Below are 23,280 nucleotides of genomic sequence, written 5' to 3'. Positions count from 1 at the left end.
AAATTGCTGAGTCTGTTTTGAAGACATCAGTATAAAAGAAACAAAAAAGAAAAATGAAGAAAGCTCATACTATTTACCTGCCCCACCTACAGAGCAGTGGGCACATCAATCCACTGCTATTTGTTTGCTTCTATTTACCACATGACTTCTACATTTTAGATATCACCAAAAATAATTTAAAAAGCCTTTTTTTTAATGTGCTTCTGATTCTTTCTAAGTGGGGAATGTGACTTACATTTTTGAAGATATGAAGAGTGGAAAATGCCTCAGCACTAAAAACCCAATGGAAATTATTTTAAAGCAGATAATTTCCATAAAACATTTAGATACATTTCAAAACTAAATGAACTGCTGATGAGAGAGATTTCTTTTTGTATTATGCGATGGCAGAATCCTGAAATCCTTGTTCAACCGTGACTCTCGCTGAAATTTAGGAAAAATTTGTCTGAGTCAAGACAGCAGGATTCAGACTCAGTGATTTTTGTGCAAGGCCCTAGGGCCAAATTTGTACTTGATTTAAGTCAGGCCAGCAGAACTGAAATCAATAAAATGCCATTGATTTATATCAGCTCTTACTTATTGCTATAGTACCCATGTTTATTTCTGCTCCCCCATTGTAATCATTCTCCACCAGTCATTAACCACACATACATAGAAGCTATCACATGGCACCAGCTAACTGCCTGCTCTTTGGAAAACTCCAAATGTCAGATTTCCCTCATTTGCAAGATCTTGATCTCACTAATGCTGGTGAAAATAAGGATTTCTACAACTCAGCCCCATGCTGTTCCTTTGGGATTAATGAGAAAAAAATGAGGACTGGAACACAGCAAAGATTTCAGCTACTGTGAGCACTGCCATTTGTGTTGCTTTGAGGCGTGACATGCGGGGAATTTTAGGGTTGGTTCTTTCTGGGTTATTTTACTCTGGTAATTTCAGTTCTATTCAATAATGCGAAACCTCCTAGTGCGGTTTCTAAGCAGATTCTCTGTCATTTCCTTCTGGGTTGCTTTAACTTTTTTCCTTTTGTTGTTCCACAGAGATGCTCAAAACTCTCATTTGCACCAAAATGTCCCATTTCTGTTATTTATTCAAAGTGGCAAATAATGACACTGCCCAGAGACAGAATGGGACGCCTGGGCTGTTTCCACATGAACGGTTTGCTGCAGACCAGTGGGGCAGCTGTGAAGTGGATCCCCTGACTGCCATTTGATTCGGGTCACAGAGTGATTTGGGACAATGGAAGTCTGAGCTTAGGAAGGGCTTTCCCCTTGTTTTCTAAACAGTTGTAGTTAAAACAAAATTACAGTCCTCTAGGTGTACGTCCATACGTGTGGTTTGAGTCTGGTGAATTAAGTCAGCGTAAGGATGGTGCAGTTCAGCAGTTTGTCCAGCAGCCACTGCTCGCCAGAATTTTGGACCTGATTGAAATTCCATTGAGGTTACCTTGATTTCATTGAATTTATCATTGATTTCAACTCAGTTTGAATCAAGGCATTCGTTATGCCTTGAGATTTTATTGAGTTAACTTACCTTGTATCGATACTTCAAAAATTAAGAAACTTAAAGGAATGCCATCTGAGCAGTACAAAGCTGGGCTGCTCTTTGTTCTTATTCAGATACAAAGACAATCTTTTTAAGAAACTTCATCGATGTGCTTGCCTTATTACTGTCTTAAGGCAAGGAATACAATGTACTAAGATAGGTTGATTGAAATCTATTGATTTCTTTGTATGTCCACATCTGTAATGTGTTAGGGTAAGAATATGCACATGCGGATATTTTCACTACCATCCACATTAAATTGGCTTTTAAAATTCTCTCCCTCTTGTAAATGTCGAAAGTTTACGGCTACTAAGTTCAATTTAAATGTAAAAAATTCTGGGTGAAATTTTGTAGCTTGGTAACGTTTTCCCACAATTGAAAGAAAGACATATAATCTTAATTTAAAGATCCAATCCCTTAACTCACTGTCTCAGTGACTGTGCATGTTGAAGGGATTGCTCTTATCAGTGTTCTCCAAACAAATAATCTAGGTAACCAGAGTTAGATAAAAATGTGGAAACTTAAATGAGGCCACTCCTCCAGCTGTCTAAATAGGTTTTCTATTTGCAATGATAGGAAATCCATACTAACCGACCTGCACACCTATTTTCTATGACACTTCACATGCATGGTCTTACTGAAGCAGTAGAACATGTCGATGCCAGTCACTTAAGAGAGTGCCACATGAATTTCCCTGCACAAATTCCTGCACTAGTCTAGTAATCATTCCTCAAGGCTTTCTAGCTCTGCTGCCATATGCTTATTTGCAGGGAAGAAGAGAGTTGAATTTGGTAGTCACTATTTGGTTCCTTCATCGAAGAATCCTTCACTGAAATGAATGAGCATATACAGTCAATGGTCATGGTGGTACAGTTGCGTGCCCCCCGCCACATGGGGCTGACGTCTTTGCTGAATCACTTACCACGATGGGACTTCATTCACTGAAAAAAACAGATTAGCTATGACTCGTTTTGTTACAGTTTGTATTGCATTTTTAATCTTCTCAAATGACTTCTGTGTCATCACCCTGTCTCATCACTTTAGCTGTTAGATCCCTCTTGAATTCCTTAAAATCCTTCTTACAAAACAAAATAAATCATAGCGTATGGCTGGGAAATGAACCTACAACACTCATCCTTGCAACCCGTGGCAGAAATACCTGTTCCAAACACCCTGCATAATCCTGAGTGCTCAATATGGGAAGTCTCAGAAAGGTGTGCGGACGATAGCTAGCACTTGAACAGAGGGAATGAGAAGGAACAACACTACTGCAGCAGGATGTCAGTCCACACAAGAGGATGCATCAAAAGAAGGAACCAGTACGTAGGTGTATTGATCAGCATTTGTCTGAAACAAGGAACATCAGCTGTGTAAAAAGGGACTGCTCCTGAAAAGCCACAACAGGTAGGCTGCCTAGATGGATCAAATTCACTGAAGAGAAGGGGGGAAGAGTCACTGGATGTCACTTCTCTGCAGAAATCCAGCTGAGGGAGTGCAGTGCTCCATCTGGCAGAAAAGCAGTCAGACCTACAGAGGAGGAATTTTGCTGTGATCACTTGGGAGAAGCTGAGACATACATCTAAATATGAAAAGCCTTTCATGAGAAAGATGAAATTTAATTTCTTGCTTCTCTTTCCCATTTATTTTTTCCTTCTTTTCTCATGGGGGTGATTTTCTTCATCATTACTGGCTGGTCTGAAAGTAGTGAAATATCTTAGCGTCTTCCAATTTTATCCCTAAGGGTCATGCCATCTCAAAAGGCACTTTATTATCATGATATGTAACTTTATTTTGTCATTTGTTTAGCTCTAATTGTGATATGCGTCTTATTTATTTTTTTAATTCTCTTTTTACATTTCCTTGTGCATGCTTGAGGTTACCTAAATGCTTCCCATTTGTCATTGCTTTGTTCCTACTCTGCAGCAGAATAAGAATTGGAGAACATCACATCCTCCCTGAGACGTTCTGCTCATTTTTTTTTTTCTGTGATGTATTCTGAGTGTGCCCTTTCCTTTGTCGTATGCGGTGCTTTCTTGCAGCAACTTTTAACAATTGTGATTGATTTCTTGGCTTTCTAACCACAGACTAAAACTTCTTTAGTTTTCTAGCTGCCACAGTCCTTCAGTTTCTGTATCTTGACATTTTCTCTAGGAATTTGCTAAATGATTCTCAAGAAACCCACATTTTGAAAAATCTTCTAAATCTATCTCTGTCCACATATGTGACAATAAAACATTCAGACAGTAAACAAAACCTTAATTCAGAATTCTCCATAAATATTAAGTAAATGTAAATCCTTCTGCCTTTCATATTGCTAGAGACAAATATGGTAACTGCAAACACAGCAAGCAAGTACTTGGCTTCACCTGAAATAACACTGGTAGCATCTCATATCTTTAGTCAGCTCATTAGTTTATCTTCTTATATAAAACCTTGGGAACAAAATAGGTGTTGGTCACCAAACTTTACAATGTCACACAGAACATTACAACTGCAACACCTCCCTGTGGTCACCATACTATTATTATGATGCTATTATGATATTGTGGTTTTGAGGCAGTTACCTAGGCATATGCAAAAACCTGCAAGATTACAGTCTTCTGTGTGTGCCTTGCAGATGCACAATGCCCAGGTGCTGGCAATGCTTCATGCACTGGGTTATAAAACTCTGGAATTCAATGGGTTTGGAGAACAACAAAGGAAGAGCTATTTGCTGCTGGCAACGAGAGCAGACTAAGGGAGCAAAAATCTCTTAAATGCAAGGCATCAGGTCCAGAAGAGAGAATGAAATGTGGTATTGGTTGACTGAAGAAATGCAACTGGTACTTTGCCTGGTGCTCAGTTCGAGGTTGACTTTAAAAGATAGAGTGAAGGATTTAACTGCGCTTGGCAGTCTTACCTGATGCATGTACAAGTGGATCAATGTGCTTTCTTGTCCCAATCCAACACCATATAAATCTCAATAGCAGTTGGATGAATAAGCAGAAGGAAAGACCTGAAAATCAGTTTCTCAGTGACCTGGGATCTCCAGAACTTTTGTTCTTTTTGTTTTTAGTGTTATTCAATATAGCCTATTTGGAAATTAACTGTCAGTTAAATACGATCCTTTTGGAAGTTTGAGCTTGATTTCAAAGCAAAATAGCTCATTTAAAACAAACGCTTGCACACTCACTTCTCTGCAACCAGTTGAACCTAAATATGCATACATCCAACACCCACAAACCGAGCTGAAATTTACATTGTACATACATACACAAACATACAAAGCAAGCATTTCCTCACTTAAGATACTATGATTTAAACAAGAAAGACAAACAGTAGAGTAAGAGTATGGTTTCTGACACAGTGACAGGGAGAAGTAAACCTGGAGAATTAGGCAAATTTCTAATCACTGCAATTAAAACCTCTGGAAAAGCTAAGAATATTTCAGTGCTTTGTTGATTCACCCAGAGAATATATTTCCTACTCAGCCCTGACTTTTTTCTTCACTCCTTGGCTTTGGAATGTCCCTGAAGTAGGAGGAGATTGAATGAAGGAAAAAAAAATGTTAGAGGAAAAATTGAGAAATGTAAAAGTAACACTTTTTATAGGTCAAATTATAATTATTATTAGTTTCTTAATCAGCTGAAGGATCAGACAGACACATAAAAACCTCAGGCAAGACTCAGTTCAAATTTCACTTAAGTTCTAAGCACAGGTTGGAGCTGGTCCCTGTTTTACTGAAATGATTTCATAGACTATGATGCATTGACAGCTAACCACCTAGCATGCCAGGTGAGGTGGAGGATGAGTGACATCCCTCCTGTCCTGACCCTGGTCAGAAATGCTACATGCAGGGTTCCATGTGTCTCATAAGTCTTTGGTCCCCATGCCTCCTTCTTCCACCAACCTGCTATATTGCTCTGCTGCAATATATGTGAACAAGAACTTGCATAGAAAAGCACGTCTGGGAGAGGAAAGGAGAAAGAGCAACTGCACCTGCATTGCCATGTAACCTCACATGGCTGGTAGAGAGCACTGAAACCAGGGTTGCAACTGCTTAAAGACATGATGGCAACTACAGTAACATGGAGAAACAAGCCACTGAAGAGAGAAATTTTCCATTGTCATCATTATCAGTTATTTCAGAACAGAAATTGTATTTAATTTCTGGAAATTTCCATTTCAGGGCAGAAGAGCAGAATTTGAATAACAATGCAACTACCCAACCCATCAAATCATTTAAGCCTGTTCTTCTCGACCTTAAACTGTTGGGATGTTGGACTAAAACACTTGCAGAAAAACACCAGGTGGTACTTATGCCTATTTTAAAACTGAGAAAAACAGAATTCAGAGAGATTACATGACTTAGTCAGGCAAGCAAAACTAGTCAGCTGCTCTACTATGAAGAAAACTAAATTTCATCTATCCTCCACAAAACAGGATGAAAGGTTAGCTTTAACCTTACAAACTAACTTACACTGGTTCACATTTTTCTCCCTCTGTAAGGAAAAAGGCCAGATCTCTAGAAGAATGGGCTCTGTGTATATATGCATATATACATAGTTTTCTTAGAGAATATGGGAAAGTAATATTCATTTCTTATGCCCACTTGTCTATAGCATTTTCCCTTTCTGAGTTACTATTTCTATTTATAAAGGCCTGGCATGGAATAAGACAATACAGAACAGACTGTGTAACAACAAATTAGCCATCCAAGTATTGATCCCAAGAATAATACATGTATGAAATGAACACTTAATCTGGACAGTTTGCCAACACTTAAATGAACGTGTTTAGTCATAAAACCGCACTGCAATCTTTTCTTAAATGATAAAGAGCTGCCTAAAAATACTCATTGGATTGCTGAAGGTTTGGGTACAGAAAAAAAGGCAAACCAAAGAGCTGACAAATCCTTCTCAGAGTGCTCTGTCCTTGCTGTCCATGTGGGGCAAACTCACTGGCAGAGTAGGGGACAACAAAGTTTATGAAAGATTCCTCTTCTGTAATATTCTGAGGAATTAAAACACGCCTTTTGAAGCCTACAGTTAGGTTTTCTAACTACATAAAGGCTGGTATGCTGAGGAATGGCTACGAAAATGTAAGCCCTAATACGAATTCTTGGGAAGGGCACAGAACCCACGTTTGGATCAATTAGAGGTACCATGGGGTAAATCTAGATTTAAAGCAATGAAGGGGGCTCCAGGTGACTTCGTCAACAGAGCTGTTAATAAGTGATGGGCTTCTCAGATACAGCGTGCAGAAACCAGAAGCTGCCTGCTGCTCATCTGCAAACTGCTGAGAGCAAAGCATATTTACACAGACTGTTTTTGGCACTTAGGAAGGGAAAAATCTAGAGTTTGTGCTGAAAATTGAAAAGCCTTGTTTCCAGATTGACTGCTGATAGCATTCTGTTCGTAGCAGTAAGTAAAAGAGGTTTTAAATATTGACAATATTCCTTATGTTCTGCATGAGGAGTAAGAGGGCACACTCCTCTCCTTCCTTTGTCCTTTCACACCTTGATTTTGCTTTCCTTCATGGTGTTTCTCTTCTTTTAGAAAACAGAGAAAATTAATATTTCCTCAGCTGAAGCAATATTTATATCCAATACCTTCCCCGATTCGGTTCATATTTGCAAATTGCCTATTTGGTTTTAGCTCCTTGCTTTCATAATCCTCCATTTTGTTTAACTGCAGTACACAGGAGACCGGTAGGATTACAGGAAGAAAATGAGCTGCATGATGCAACCCGAGGAGGATGTGGCAAAAGGGAATTTTCTGGCAAGAAGGGATTATTTTTAAGTCATCTTTTCTAAAACTCTATTTTAATGGAATTAGACTGATGTCCGATACATATTTGATTTTACCAACCTTTGAGAGACCCTTGCTTGCCTACGCGATATCTCTGTGTAGTAAAGGATTCTGCAGCTATGATATTTGTTTTATTTCAGGGTAAATTCCATAGGAAAGTATGGTATTTTAAAGCTGAGCAGGAGATATCAAGAATCAAAAATTAGTGACATTATGGCTTTATAAATGTCCTCTTCCTTTTTTTTTTTTTTTATCATTGAAGCCTACAGTTAAGATATCTAAGGAAGCACACTTTTCCTTATATATGAGTGCACATTACATCTGATCAAATGTGTCATTCTTTTAACTCTACAGTTATCTCATTGGCATAATGGCTCAGCGTATTTTAATTGACTTAGATTTCTTGGATGAAATCCTGACTCCAGTGAAGCCAGTGGCAAAACTACAATCCCTTAAATTCCCAGCTTTCAAAACACTACTTTAATAATCTCATCACTCATATTACTCATACATTTTTTTTCGCAGCTCTCTTCACACATTGCATACAGCTGCAAGATGCAGCTCTCTGTCCCACTGCATAATTCTCCATGAACGCAGTTTCCTGAGTTATACAAGGTAATGATTTTCTTAATGCAGGTGGGCAAGGCTCTGAAGTTGATGTTGCTTTCATTAATTCTGGCATTTTTTAGATTTACTTCTGCAACATTAAAACTTTCCTAAAGTTGTTTTTGACTTACTTGTAAAACCAAGGAAAACAAAGTAAAATATTTCCAGATGATTTGAAGAGGGCTACCTCGTTCCACCATTAAGCATTAAGATAACACAAACATGGCAATGAAACATTGCCCAGCTGTGGGGCCTGTCCTATACAGTGGTCCACTACAGGCAGGTATTTCGCAGACTGCTTAGCATTAAGCAATAGAAACATAAACTCACTGCAATAATTTTTCTGCTGTGTTAAAAGTTTACTCCAAGTTTCGGTGGATTTGGCCTCAAGCTTTACATCCAGGTGTGTGCCTGCATTTCACACCAAGAGAAGAACCCAGGCAATTCAGAGAAGTATCAGGCAATATTTCAGAGCAACATTTTTTGTTTCTTTCTTTTACTCTTCACAGAATCATGGAATTCTCTCTGAACTCTTCTCTGAACATACTTTATATTGTTTGACTGAACACTATGAGACTTCTGGGGATAGAAGAAAGAGAAGTGTTTGATAGAGAATGATAAGATTATTATGCAAAAGCAGAGACAAAATAACTCTGTTTATTTATTTAGATTTTAGTGTTCCACTTTTTTACCCAAGACTGAGCTCAAGAGCTTAAACAAGTGGCTTATCCCAGAACAATGGCCTTAATTTACTTCACAAATGAGACACAGGAGCCCTGGAGGCAGAGAGAAAACATGAGATAGGCTATGGGGAGGATTCAGTGTAATTAGTTCTGCTTAATGTACTTTCAAATTTAGTGTGGGGTTCAGATCTTCCAGTTCACCTTTCAAAGGTAAAGGGGCCCCTTTTAAGCTGCCAGAAAAGATTTGGCTCAGGTACTGAGGGGCCTCCAGTGCAGATTTACTCGTATCATTAGAAAAGCCATTTCCTTTTACGTAAGCCTAATGAAAGTACACTTAATTTGTAATTTTGTATAATTATAGATCTTGATGAGACAGATGAATGTGAATTCAGTATCAGCTAGTGAGTTCATCATTCCTTGTATCATCTATTTCTCAATTATCTCTAATGGTTGTCTTCAAGAGATTTATATCTTGTCATTTTCCAGCTAACCCACGTAAAATATCCTAGAAGAAATGTACCACTGATTTGTCCTAAGGAGACCAGTTTCAGTGTCCTGCACCAAGTTTCTGAAGGTTAGACTTCTATAACACTTCCAGACTGTGATCACGTATCTCAAATGTAGACATTTCCTCCCAGCTCATGGCATTCCCATTGAATGCTTTCAATTTCCAAAAAACCAACAAGTGCTCCAGCACTGATGTCCTCTCATCTCACATGGCCTTCCTTTGAAGCCTTGCTCAGGTACATGTTAGACTTTCATCCTACAGCCAGTTATTTCTATATACACTTCTTTTTTATATATTGCCACCTTCCTAAATATTGTCTGGGGTTTTCCAAATCTCTTTTTCCTTTCCTCCCATGTCCTCACAGACAGTTGCAGCAAACAAAATGGCAAAGTGACCTCCAAAGTGAGCTCTGGGCTGCAATATCACAGGGGCGTTCTGTATCTCTCATTGCTTTTCTTAGTAATCTTTTCTTGACAGTCATGTTTCTTTGGATTCTTTAAACTGCTTGACTTACTCCCAGGAGCAATGCTTACAAGAGATCTATAAAGCCTAAAAGGAAAACCAAACATGAGGCAGCACAGAGAAACCTGCATGCTTTTCAGAATTTTTTGGTGGCTCTTGAATGCAGGGCGCGACATGTATCAGAAAAAATGTGTTACAGAGAAAGAGCAATTGTTCCTCTTCCAAGAATCTCTCATTAGGAAAGAAGCCATCTGAATCATTCAGATGCAAATAATAATAATAAAAAAAATCTGCATTTCTAATCTCCCTTTTACTCTTTTCATGGTCATCTCGAGATATTCAGGGCAAGGATTCAATCCCATTTTGAACTACTGAAAAGTAAACGCACATTCTATGGTGGTTTTTCTGTGCTCATTCATCTTGCTGGCTTTTATCTTGAAGGCTTTCAGGCTTACCTGAGAACATTTTTTTATTTTATTTTTTTTCAGACTAAGGTGATGGAGGCAGCAGTCTTACTGGAAACAAATCTCTTCCATCAGGAGAAGTGTTCATAATGCAGCTCTGTTTATCAATGTACAAAATGAGAAATATTGCAGCTTCTCAGTCTGCCACTTCAAGATGTTCAGAACCATTTATGCTTTGCCATTACAACAGCCATCATATCTGTTCAACCAGGAAAATATTTCAGTGCTCTTGTGATAAATATTTTGGTTATAAGCATTGTTAATTTTGCAGTGCATGATGTAATTGAGTACCCTTAAACATACATAAATTGTTAAGCATTCCGGGTACCTCTCAGCATCCCATCTGATTATGGAAATGCTTATAGGGAAGATTTTTCCTCCCCTAAATGTAATAAACATATTTGTATGAAATACATGAATAAGTGATGTTTAGAGGTAGGCAGATTAGAACTAACCGTTTGGGAAGACATCACATACATGTAAGTCAGATTCCATCTTGTAGTGCCAGAAAAGATACAGGCGACTTTCCATCGCTTGCTGATCAATGCTTATCGTATTGCAAATGCTGAAGTAATTTTGTTCAGAATTATTAGCCAGAAGCAGATAGCTCAAAACTGCAAAGGCTGGTCAAAGATAAGGAGGAGAGAGGGCCTTTTCCAGAACAGACTACTGGCAGGACTGGCCTCACCTTGTTTTTCTCAGAGAAACTATGATTGATGTAAGAATAACCCTAGACCAAAAGCCACTGCATCTCCCTACAGTTCCAGCAGCTGCTAGGAAATAAGGTTTCCTATTATTCTTAAGAATAGGATAAAAATGATAGTTTTCAAGCTCAGAGGATAATAAGATTCCCCAAGGGCTCTCATAACTTAGCTTTATGTGGTCTGTGTTTGGATGATATTTAAAGGAAGGTCTTATGCGAAGAAATTGTGAGTCCTTGAGTGCCTGACTGCCACATATTGACCTGGGTGAGATCTTGCCTTGGTAAACGTGTATGAACTGGCCAGAGGGTAAAGACCTATCATCATGCCCTCACGTTTCACTGAGCTTGCATCAATTGATTGCTACCCTCAGCCATCTTCACTAAAAAAAAACAACTGATAGCACCACAAACACAGAACTGAGGCATAAATCAGGGAAATACAAGTACAAAGGGAAAAAGTATTGCCTAAAAAAGCAGTATGCATGGTTACATGAGTGAAGAATTAACAGAAAGGTAAAGTTTACAGTTATGGATTTTGATGAAGATTTGATAGGAAGGTAGAACATGGATTTCAATGTAGTTTCAGTAAAAATTTATTTATTGCATTGTTTCTTATTTTAACAGTATTTGAATGTGCCTGGTGAAAAATGACCCTGGAAGCAACTTCCATAGGGGAAAAAAATAATAATAAAAAAGTCAGGGTCAGGTCTCTGGCTACTGTAATTGCACAGCTCTACTTTGGACAACCCAGTTTCACACACTTCCTCCAGCACAGCATCTGCTCCTCTGCTCTGTTACAATACAAACGACTAAGTAAAAGCAGTGATGGAAAAACTTCCCACTGAACTGGAAAGAGACGGTATAATTCTTGGGAATTGCACTGGCAATAGCAGCAGTACACAAAACTAAATTTGGGAGCTGGATAAACATCCAGCTTCTAAGTGATGTCTCACTCCTGCAGTAAAAGTGCCACATATTTGAAGAAACATGGAACGAGAAGTGATTTTTTCTTAAAATGAGCGAAGTACTTACTACTCAGTGTATAAGATCAACAGAACAAAGATTCCACGAATCACAATTTCCTCTGTTTTCATTTTTTCCCTTTTCCATTTATTGAATGAAAATATCAAGCATGCAGATCGCTTACCTATGTAATGTTTCATTTCACAGGTTTTTGGAGAGAAGGTGATAGAGGCAAAATATAATAATCACATCTTCCTGTCATATCATAACCATATTGTAACCTGGAAGATTTAGAAAGGGGAGCAAAAAGCTGAAATGTTTAGAAGATTGCAATGCTTGGATGCATATGTACAAAAGAAATCTTTGGCTAAGAATAGATGTTTCTCACTTTTCTCTGCTAACATGTGGTGCAGACAAGGAGATTTCTACAAAAAACAGTAGCAATAATCCCCTCCCACCCCAACTGCCACGAGTTCTTACAGTGATTTGTATAGCATGAATTTCATCTGGATTCGCTGACCTCCCCACAGAGCTCATCATATGGATGTTGGTAATTTTACATAGCTTTGTTTTAGCCTCACATGCTGTACACTTGATGGTATCGCCATGCAGTAGTGCCTTAGAATACATTAAGATGTTAGTTGTTGCTTGTTTCCATCCCTGCTGCAGTCGTTGGAGCAGATAACTCCTGTACTCCTCTCTCTCTCCCCTTCCTTTTGAAGCATATCCTCCTTAGGACGCCAGCACCGCCCCCACTTTGACTCCATGTCCACGAGCAGCTTGTGCCGGCTCCCTAATGCCCAGGGCTCTCGTGGCCAGAAGTGGAGGCAGACGTGTAGGAGCCGCAGCAAATAGCCCTGGAGAGGAGGAGCTGTGTTTGCCTGCCTGGCCCGATGTAATGGATAATCCTCACTGCTTCCAGTGGTGAGGGCTTCATGCCCTCCGGAACCTTTACACCTCCAGCCTGATGCCTTGCTCAGGCAAAGACTTGGAAGATCACCTGAGGTGCCTTCTTCAGTCAAGGGTTTACAGAGGAAGAGAAAACCAATTGTTGCAGAAAGAGAAAACCAATGTCAGCAGACTCAGCTAATAAATCCCACTGTGGCATTATTCCCATCCATACTTGAGCTCTTCTTTCCTTACTCCTTTATTTTTTTTTTTTCTTCCTCATGTATTTACTGCTTGGTTGTTTGTTTCTGCTTTGTTTTCCTCTTCCAGTATGTTAACAGAAAGTGAAAAATAAAAGTCTGCAAACATGGTATAAAAAAGCTTAGATGCTGGAGTCATGTCTGACATGAGACATGACATCATCACCATCCTAAAACCAGCTTAAGCCTGTCTTTCCCTTGGAAAGATGGGCTCTGGGGAAAGCCCGTAAGTCTTTGTATTCCTTTTAAGCTTTTAATCCAGACTTGCGTTAGCGCTGCTCTGACAGCCCGTTTGGCCAGTGCTGAACTCGCTGTTACGAATGCCAGGTTGGCAGGCTTCTCCCTGCCGAGACAGCGCGGCTGCTGATGAGCCTGTGCCCCTTTGGTTGCAAAGAGGACTGATGAATTTGGGATGCTTTGCTTTCCCAAGAGCCTCTCAATTACTGTCCAGCTCTTCTGACACTTTAGAAATACAAAGTTAAGTTTTATCTCTGCGCTTTCAGTACTTGAAATGGTTGTCTTATTGCATTTTGGCTGCACAAAGGACTGTAGTTCAGAAGTAGCATCAACTCAGGTTACTGCAGAGAGTTGTTAATCGTAATCCTATGGCACTGGTGAATGACAGCACAACTGCTGGGTGCATGCTGAGCTGGAAGGGGAATGGGAGGGAAGCTGGCCTCAAGATGCCTCTTTTGCACCTTAAGCCCTCAATGAAGCCTTAGCTGTGGGACAAGAGGAGGGTGTGGGCTTCTCCCAACCTGAAAGAAAGGCTTCATTTACAACAGCTGAATCTGGATTGATTTCTATTTTGGGCTTAAGTTAAATCTTGTTTTCCTTTCATCTCTTTTCTTCTGTGTTGCTACTGACATAAACTGTGATGACCCTAAAGGGAGGTTACAGAAAAGTCCTGATTACGGCACCGGGAAGTTCTTCTTCCATTCCTCTGGAAGAAGAACTCTTTTGAGTGCCTGAGATCACTGAATCCACAGATTATTGCACCGAGCCTGTTTCCACAAAAAGCCCCCCACCCCCAAATGACAGCTGCTCTATTTGCACCAGGATGCTTCATAGTTCTAGCAAGAAGAGAAAGCACCTGCACTTCTCTCACTTCAGCCTAACACAGACTCTACAAACTAGAATATTTAGCCTCTGTGTGCCCCTCCAGAAGCACAGCATGCTACAAGAAGTTCTTTAGTGATGATAATAAGGACTTAAGACCAGCACCTTTCATTTCAGGAGCTAGCAGCTACCTTTTAAAAACACTTTAAATAAATATACATTATAGTCATATGTATTCAAATCATTCTGCTAACACAGTGCTACTGTCACAGTGCTTAGTTCATCCATTCTTTACATTAATAGCAACACAAATTTATTCTTCCCCATAGCCCATATTTAAATATTTTCAAAACTTTGGAAAATATTAACCCTTACATAGTTCTGTAAGTCTGGAAGCTGTTCTCAGCCTCACTGTAATGTGAAAGCCAAAGATATTAAGTAATTTCTTATGAAGTTTCTCATTGAGATAGCTGATATTTGCTAGCTTATAGTCCTCTCTCTTAATCGTTACATCTTATTGATTTCCAAGAAGGACCTAAAAACTGAGGGTAGAAAATAAATCCAAGACTATTTGTGTCTGGCAGAATAAAAAGAAAATCTAAGTGAGATGGACTACAAACAAACTGGAGCTTGGCAAGCTAAGGAGGATTAGTGCTCTTCTGTCCCATGGCAATATTATTATTTTTCAAATGTCTTTATCAGGTAGAGGAGTGAGAAACAACACAGGGTGCATAAGCAGGCTAATTAGTTTGTTAGCAAGGTTAATCACTGCCTCAGTATGGCACCCTGACCTCCTGCTATTATCTACCCAAGAAAACTCACTAATTTAGTCAGGTGTGGCCTGTTTATATATTAGGGTACAGCTTCTGCCTTTTACCTCTCGCTTGAAAAGCTGTATTTTAGAGACCATTAGTGGAGAAGGGGAAAGAATATAGCATGTGGATTTCTGTATTTAACACCGTTAAGGGTCTCTTGCAGTCAGAACTGACAAAAAAAAAATAAACTAATGTTTTTTTTTTTTTCCTGCCACGGTTTTGCCAATTGAGAAAAAACAAAACAAAAAGCTTTCATTTTTTTCCATGAAACAATGTGGCTAGGCATCTCTTTTTGCATTAATTCCAGCTGCAGTTTATAGTCCTCTGTTCACTTTCTGAATACAAGGCATGAAACTAGACTTTTTCTGCTTCTTTCCTCACATGTAATGAAATACACAATTCTTTCTCTTCTATTCTCTCCTGGCTTTAGCTCTCCTGCTGTCCTTGCACAGGTACTTCATCTCCTGGCACCTTCTGGCATACCTCAAACAGACCAAATGCATTGCAGTCACCAGCAATGAAGCCCATCAGTGCTATCAGACTCTTTTTTTTTTCTTTTTAATTCGTTTTAATGAGAATGGCTGCATTCCCATCCAGCCCATTGGAGGACTGAGCTCTGAGGATTCAGATTCCTTTACACTCTGCTGAGAAGGGAGCATGCAGGCCCATGAAATGTTGTTAACATCTTTAACCACACCAAGGATTTTGATATGAAATGTATTTTCAAAAAAACAGGGACAGAAGATTGAAAGAGAATAAGATATAACAGGATTGCCGTAACTTTGAAGCTATTTTTCAATAAAATAAAATTATGGTTGAACGTCATGTTGGAATGCCACAATGCTGTGGGAAATGGAGGACTCAATTCTGTTTCACCTGCAGGAAAGGGGAACAAATTCTTCACAACGCTCTTTATTAAAATGCTGATTTTGACTTTTTGCCTATGACAGAGCAATCTGTAAGAGAAAGTTAAGGCAGTGAAGCTTTGAATGTTAATGCTTTTCTTCCTCCTCTACCTTCACTTCATGTTGTTCTCCCCTCCCTTGGCTAGCATCAGATGGGATGACTGTGGCTCAAACAGGTTGAAAATTAAAAGCCTTACACTTTCCTGCTTCCTTATTTACCTGTGTGACCGAGCCTTTACTGCAGGTAAAACTGGCAGTAGTCCCAAGAAGAGGTTACTCGGGAGGACCAGTGATGTGGCTATGTGACTTCCAGAAAATTGACCGAAGCTGATGCTTTTACATCACTGGATAGGAAATCTGATTTGAAATCAGTTTCAAATTAAACTCATTCCACTTGGTGTAATTTCCTGACACCTATTTCTTCTAAGTGGCTTATGCTTTGTATTACAGGTACAATGTCCTGCAGAAGTGCTGTCTGGTGGATTTAGAATGAAATGAGTTAAGAAATATCCCCTGCACTGTGTATTCACCAGGTTATTTAAACTGAAGGAATTGATTTTTTCCAGTCAAGTGTTGGGCTAAAAGCAGATCTAGGAAGACATTTGAAGTTTAAAAACAAAACAAACAAACAAAAACATGAAGGCTCTGGACAGAAAACAATTCTTTGATATTAATAATGTTCAGTTTGAAGATCACTGTACCGGGACTTCGGCACACGAATGGTACAAGCAAACAAAGCAAAAGCTTGTGAAACAGGAACATCACGGGATCTTACAGTCCTGGCGTAGCCAATAACTTGCTGGGTGACCTTGGGTAAATCATTTGTCTGATTGCATCTCAGGAAATCAACTGGAAAACAAGCATAAAGGCTGGCCTCTCTGACAAGCTGCTTTGAACAAACTGAAATGTGCTCCTCTGACATCTCTTACCGACATGCATTTCTTTAGATAAAAGATTGCCCAACGTATATGCTGGGGGTGGGGAGACCAAGAGTTACCAAATATGACAAGCGTAAAACGTACGTATATTAAGTTACTACATAAAAGGCAGTGTTACCACTCATTTACGGTTAACAGTTGCATGCAGGACAAGACAGCAAAAGATTGGTAGTAAGGTAGTTGGTTTTCCAACTACTCATCTTCAAATTGTACCAGAAAAATCAGATTTGAGGGGTTAGTAATAGGTTCAAAACTCAGTGGAGTTTTATTCCAACCTGCTCATCCATGCCATATGTTACAGTCTGTGTGAATCAAAACATATCTCAGATGGACACAACTGGTGAATGCAAACCTTCTGGCACACTGAGCCTTAGCCCCCACTTGTCCATTTCAAAACAATCCCAACACTACGCATGCACACCACTCACTGGCTTCTCAGTGATCCATCTCCCCTATTACTAATGAAATACTTTTTTTTTTTTTTTTCCCTAAGAATCAGAAAACCTTAAGAAGAGCAACAAAGCTGATGCTATGGCTGCCTAGCTGTTGGAAGGTGTTTTAGAAAACATAAAAGAACAAATGAATCTTTTATGTAGGTGAATATTTATTAGAATTAAATATCCTCAATTTACACTGTGTTTCTGGAGACTCCTTAAACATTGGTGCTTTACGTAGTTATGCTCTGTGTCTTGGAGCAAGCGTATGTATAGGACTTGGCAGTTGCTAAGGTAACAATCATTTGGGGGAAAAAGCAGAGTAAAACAGACATATACAACCTACATAAAATTGACATGAAATGGCAATGACTTCCCTAGGCTTACCATAACTCTCTATATGTTCATAAGCATACATATCTAATACATGTGTTTGAATTTCCCAGGACTTACCTAATTATGTGTCTGTTTTGAAGGTGAATGGCAGCGTCACTTGTATCTGTTAGAAAAAGAAAAAAGGAAGGTCAATGACAGAAATTTGTTTTTGTCTAAAAGCATTACCAATAAGTGCTTGCTCACACAAAATATTTACACACACACCACTGTTCCTTACCCAAAAAGACATTCCCAGCACACGGGGGCTGCAGGGAAACCTGTCACTTGCCCATGCCCTGGCGCACAGGGTGCACTAAGAGCCATGGCAGTCGCTGCTTCCTGTCCCTGCTCTTTGCACCATACTGAACCTGTAACACTGTCCTGCCCAGCTGGGTTTTTATATCGTCCTCTATTTGCAGCCCCATGTGTTTCCCTAGCAAAGAGCGAGGCCCAGTGGATTTGTGTGGGAGCAGAACTATGACATTTGAGATAAGGCACATGGATGCATACCGCACCCCACATTGCCTTCCAAACCTTGGTCTTGTGGGAAAAATACATGCTGGTGTAACTAATGAAGATATGCCGAAGATGATTTAGTTAATAATAGGCCATAAAAGGTTGCTCTTTTTATCTTAAGTTTAAAATGGATTAACAACTAGCTAATTGGCCTGACATGAACTACTGTTCATCAATTAAAAAATGAAAAAAAAGAGTTTGAAATTGGGCCCAAATAAAGCTGTAGCTACTTTAGCACAGATGCTCACAGTACACAAAACAAGAAAACTACAAAGTACTGAAAAAACAACTCCAAAACTGAACAAAGCTGTCAGTCCACCCCTTAACAGTATACATGGCAAAGGCCAAGGTTGCCCTCACAAGAGCCAGTTAAGCTTTCAGTCTCATGTCAACAGTCAAGGAAAAGGCAGGAATAAAACCCAGGGTGACTCCTCTAGAAAGGGCCAGCACCCAGAGAAGGCATCCAAGCCATCCTAGGTGCTGAGACGCCTCAACAAGATGCCTCAAGATAGCTGTGATACATTCAAGCCATGATGTTCTGGGTGCTCTCAGACTTTAAACTGAAATCTGACAATAATTTTCTCACCAGAGGAAGATCACTAGCCTTGCTGCATATGTTTCATTTTTAGGAAAAAGGGAGGGAAAATGCAAGACTTCAGGCTAAACACTTCCCATCTGTAAGACCGTGCTTGCCCAAAATGATAAGGATTACATTCATTCTGATATTCTCTGTAAATGTCTTCCAACCTGTTTGTCTCCCTGCAGGCTAGCAGCAAAAATAAAGAGCAAGGCAACTGTCAGCACAGAAAGATGGGCATAGCTAAATAAAGCCTGGCTGAATCCAACTTGTACCCCGAATATCCTGGGGGAACCAAGTTGTGTATGGTGTTGTCTCTCTTGCCTCCTGGCTGTGGCTCTCCAACAGTGATTTCCGAAATGATGCCCTGCTGGCAGGCACTGCTCTGTGCCCGGCAGGCAGGAGACACCACGGCAGGGAGGGGAAGGAGGCTGTGGCCAAGGGATCAGACAGCAAAACCCTGCTTTCTTTGGTGGTATCTCCCCTTGGCAATCAGAGCAGCAGCTATGGAGTATATGGGGAGAGGCATCAGTGAGTGCTCCCAAGGGATCTCACTGTACTGGTCAACACGGGTGCCAAGGAAGAAAAAGCACCTGGATAAAAGCATGTGATATTAAGCCAAAGTTAGCCAACGCCACAGTCTGGAGAAGGTACACCCAGAGAAGGCCCATGTGCCCAGCACTGCTGTCAGATGTGAATTCCTTCAAGCTAAATCCACGTGTTTCAGCAAAGCGTCTGCTACGAGTTTCAGGCGTGTCCTTCACAACGTGCCTGTCCCAAGCCGTTTTCCCAAACCTAGAGCTATGGTTTTGGAAAAGCTTGGGCATGGCAACAAATGGAGGAAAGAAGATTCTTACGGCATGAGAGGGATTCTTATTGTAATCCAGACATGTGCAAAATTGTATTTTTAGGACAAATGGGGGAGTGGTGATAAAAGTCACACAGCACAACAGTAATTTAGTATAATTTACATAAGTAGCAAAACTTTTCCTGAAGTTTTACAGTGCCATCTTGCGAGACACACCTACAAGCTGTATCTAATTTACTTGAAATCTCTCTGTTGATTTAAATGAATTTTTTGCTTCAGTGAGACAAGCAGAAATTGGTGTCTTTCTGAAGGAAAAATGCATTTGTCTCTCAGCCATGAATCATGAAGGTGAATTCCTGCACACCCAGAGAGGCAGGGAAAGCAAACGGTTGGCTGCATTGAAGCTCCTTAGGGCTGCTGGGGATCCTTCAACCAGAAGCGGGTTTTGCACCAATATTTGGCATCTTGTCCTCCATCTGATGATGGAAGAATGGCCCCTTATGACCCCTCTGGTAGGGGCAGAAGATATGGAGAGAAATGGACCCCGTGGTAAATTGGAGCTGAACTCTGGCAAGGAAGCCTGGCCCTCCTGAAATTACTGCCTTCACTAATGGGATCCTTCTCCGTGAGGAAAGAGATAAATGTCCAGGCCATTTATCACAATCAGATTATTAAACATTTAAAAGTGACATTAAAGGGGATGACACTCAGACTAATGCACATACCACAACTGGCAGCCCAAAAACACATTAGTGGTCCAAATTGCTAAGCCCTGACTCTGGGAGCGCTAATCATGGTGTGCTGGGCTGCTGTCTGGTGGAAATGAACACCACTTGCCTGGGACCTTGGCGCTGTACTTTGACTGTTCGACACTATAGTTAAGGCAGTCAAACAGAAAAAAAGCAAACCTGTATTCAGGAGAACTCTGTGCAAAGCTCACATCCTTGACACAATTACTTTGTTGTGGTATTATCCTTATTTTCTAGCATATTTTGATAGAAGAGGCGCTTTTGTTTTGTCTCAGCCTAGTGACAGTTAATTAAGTAAATGTTTCCCTGGATCCTGATGCATATTTTATGGGATGAGCTGGTTCAAAGCAAAACCTTGTTTAAACTCCAGTGGGTAGATGGGTGTGGGGGGTGGAAGCCCTTACATAAATAACCACATCAATTTATGAATCATCACTTAGGGTTTTTCATCACCTCCTCGCCTCTCTCTGAGATCACTTCTCTTGAAGTCCATTCTGTTTGCTTTGGTAAATTGACGTACAAACAAATGAATCCGCGTGTCAGCCTGAGCAGCTAAGCCCCACTAGTGCACTTTCCTAAAAGCTGAGGAAAAAGCAAGGAGAAATGCCATCTGGAGTGAATGGGGAAGGTTTGTTCCTGTCCCTTGCAATGCAGTTAAGCCCTGAAGGGTCATTCATTAGGGTTTGGTGTTGGAGCCTGGAACAGAAAGGCTACTAATTCGAAGCACCAAATGCTATACAATCACTTACGTGCCCTGACCTCAGACGGGAAATCAAACGTCCTTAGAAACACATACAAGAAGCCAAATTCATTTTTTTTAATCAAAGTTTTGGTTCTTCTTCTATCACTATAAATACTTCTTAGAGTATACTAAATTACCAATACCATGGTATGTATACACGTGGTACATATACAGATGAAATAAATGGATGTCAAAAATGAAAAACATGCAATGGATTTCAACGATGAAGTTAATGATTCATTCAAAGACTCAAAGATTTCAGGCACAGGAGAAGCCTCACTCAATTTGATCTGGAAAATTTGGGCCACCAAACTTCACTCAGTGACTTTTGTAATAAGCTTAATAACTGAAAAATAAACTAAAGCGTCTATTTGAGAGAAAGTCCAATCTTACAGCTGAGAGAAAATTTACTGCATCACTTGGAAAATTCTGCAATTACAATTATCCTCATTATAAAAATGTGTTCCTCATTATTTTAGGTGCTGTTGTTGAAAGCTTAATGGTTCACACTCATTTATACGGGGAAAAAGTAAACAGTTTATTATGAAGTATGGAGCTACAGTGTAATGTTCTCAAAATTTAGTTCAATTTTAATGAGCCTGCAGAAAAAGTAAGTTATGGTTTCATTTTTGTTCTGGCTGGGAGCTGAAATGCAGCTGTAAAGGAATGTTCCAACCCAAAGAGACAGGCATAGCTGAAATCTCACACAAAACCTTGCCCTCTCAAGAGATGATGATCAAATTTTCATTAAGACCTTTGAGTCTTTCTATTGCAATCCTTAGGCTATAGACAGATCCAAAACAGCCTACTTTTAAACCAAGGTGTTTAAGCTTGGGGGACTTTTTTTTTGGTATGAAACACAGCTGCTTTTCATTTTTAAAGTTGATCAAAAACTATGCTTTTGGAATCCACCTTGGGCTTTAGAGTTCATGTACAGAAGCACTTGGAAATGCAACCACAGCTCCACTTTATTTTCCTGCAGGATAGTGGTGAGAGAAGTTTACAACATTCAGGCCAGCTCCTGAATTTTCGCACAGTTTCTCTCCAGTTTTCAACTGAACCTTTGCTAACTGCTAGTTTTTACCTGGAGAAAACAATTCTCCACAATGCCAAAAATGAAAATGGGACATTAACTTACAATTGAAACAAAACAAAACAGTTCTGATGACACTGGACTGAAAATGAGAGAGAGAGAGAGAGAGAATGAGGCTAAGCCAACATTTTGTTTCAGCACTTCACTTCGTATAAATAAATCTGTGCCAGAGGAGTAAAATTGCTTAGCTTCACTGCAAGCTGAACAGATGCTCATTTCTTTATGATTCCCTGCCCATCTCGGTGGTACCTAGATTCCAAATTGATACTAAAAACTGGTAATGATTACTCCTCCTTGCTGCTTTGCATTGCACCACAGACAAACTCTACTTTGACCTTCAAGATCCCCATGTACTACTACTAAAAATAAACCACCAAAAGCCAATCTGTTTTTCTTACCTTGAAAGAGAACAAGAGGGACTCTTTTAAGAGCCTTTTATAACACACACACACACTTTTATGCCAGTCCCTGTAAGTTTTCTGCTACCTTGAGTCTTCTCTAAAAGCCACGCGAGCTCGGAGAAGGAACAGGCACGCTTCTGTTGCAGTGTGACGTGTAGGTTTGTTATGCATGCAATCCATCTAAGCAGCAGGAAGAAAAGATGTAACGAGGTCTAGCAGTACCTACATTATTCCCCTAGGGAGAATCCTTTCTTCAATTATACTAGCCACTTCCCAAGGCTGCTTTGTAGTTGTAGTAAAGTTTATTTGATTAATATGTGAAAATACATTCTTCCAGTTTCCTTAGATCATTGCTAATTGCTGCTTTGTGGCATACACTTCCAACTGAGATTTTCACAGGGAAAAGTAAACTTCAGAACCATCCCCTCTGCTATAAGTTGCTGAAATAACCATCTATTCAAGATCTGCAGCATAAGGAAAATGTCACAAGTACTTTGGAACTCTTAGCAGAGCAGGGCACTGCTCTGTGTACGTATTTCTATGCTCATGGATTTTTGCAAACAGTCCTTTGTAGACTGGAGGAGAAAAGTGGGACAGTTGTTTAAGAGCACAGGAGAATTTGGAAATTCAACAATTTTAGGACAAGTGTGTAAGGTTTATTCTGAATTCTTGCGTCTGATCTTTAGCACCTCTTCCTTATTAATCTCCCACAATATATAATACTGATAAAGGTAAATCGAGAGTCAACAGTTACTCAGATTTCAAACCAAAAAGGACAAAGCATCAAATTGTCCTGGAACGGGTATCCACTTGGGCATGTAGCAGTTCTGCCCCAAGCATCACAATAACTAAAAAAAAAAAAAAAAAAAAAGTAAATGTACCAAATTTCATTCAAATTTCATTTCATTCACTTCATTAGCATTTTTAACAATGTTTTCCCTTGTTTTCGTTTGCTGTATAAAGTATAAAAAAGCAGTGAGCTTGGGACAGATTGGGT

At 39.8% G+C, this 23,280-nt stretch overlaps 1 long non-coding RNA gene across 2 annotated transcripts; it reads left to right on the top strand.

Annotated features, from left to right (window-relative positions):
* Positions 1-6,767: 6,767 nt before the first annotated feature.
* LOC137859894 (uncharacterized) lies at positions 6,768-12,217 on the top strand. Of its 2 annotated transcripts, XR_011098632.1 has the most exons (4): positions 6,768-6,947; positions 7,860-7,949; positions 9,110-9,197; positions 10,082-12,217. It is a non-coding gene; the product is annotated as an uncharacterized lncRNA (long non-coding RNA). The 2 variants fall into 2 exon arrangements; XR_011098631.1 differs by lacking the exon at positions 7,860-7,949.
* The last annotated feature ends 11,063 nt before the right edge of the window (positions 12,218-23,280 follow it).

Source organism: Anas acuta, chromosome 7, assembly GCF_963932015.1.
Source record: "Anas acuta chromosome 7, bAnaAcu1.1, whole genome shotgun sequence".
NCBI lineage: Eukaryota > Metazoa > Chordata > Aves > Anseriformes > Anatidae > Anas > Anas acuta.
The sequence above is the reverse complement of the archived record's forward strand: the minus strand, read 5'-3'. Positions and strand labels throughout refer to the sequence as shown.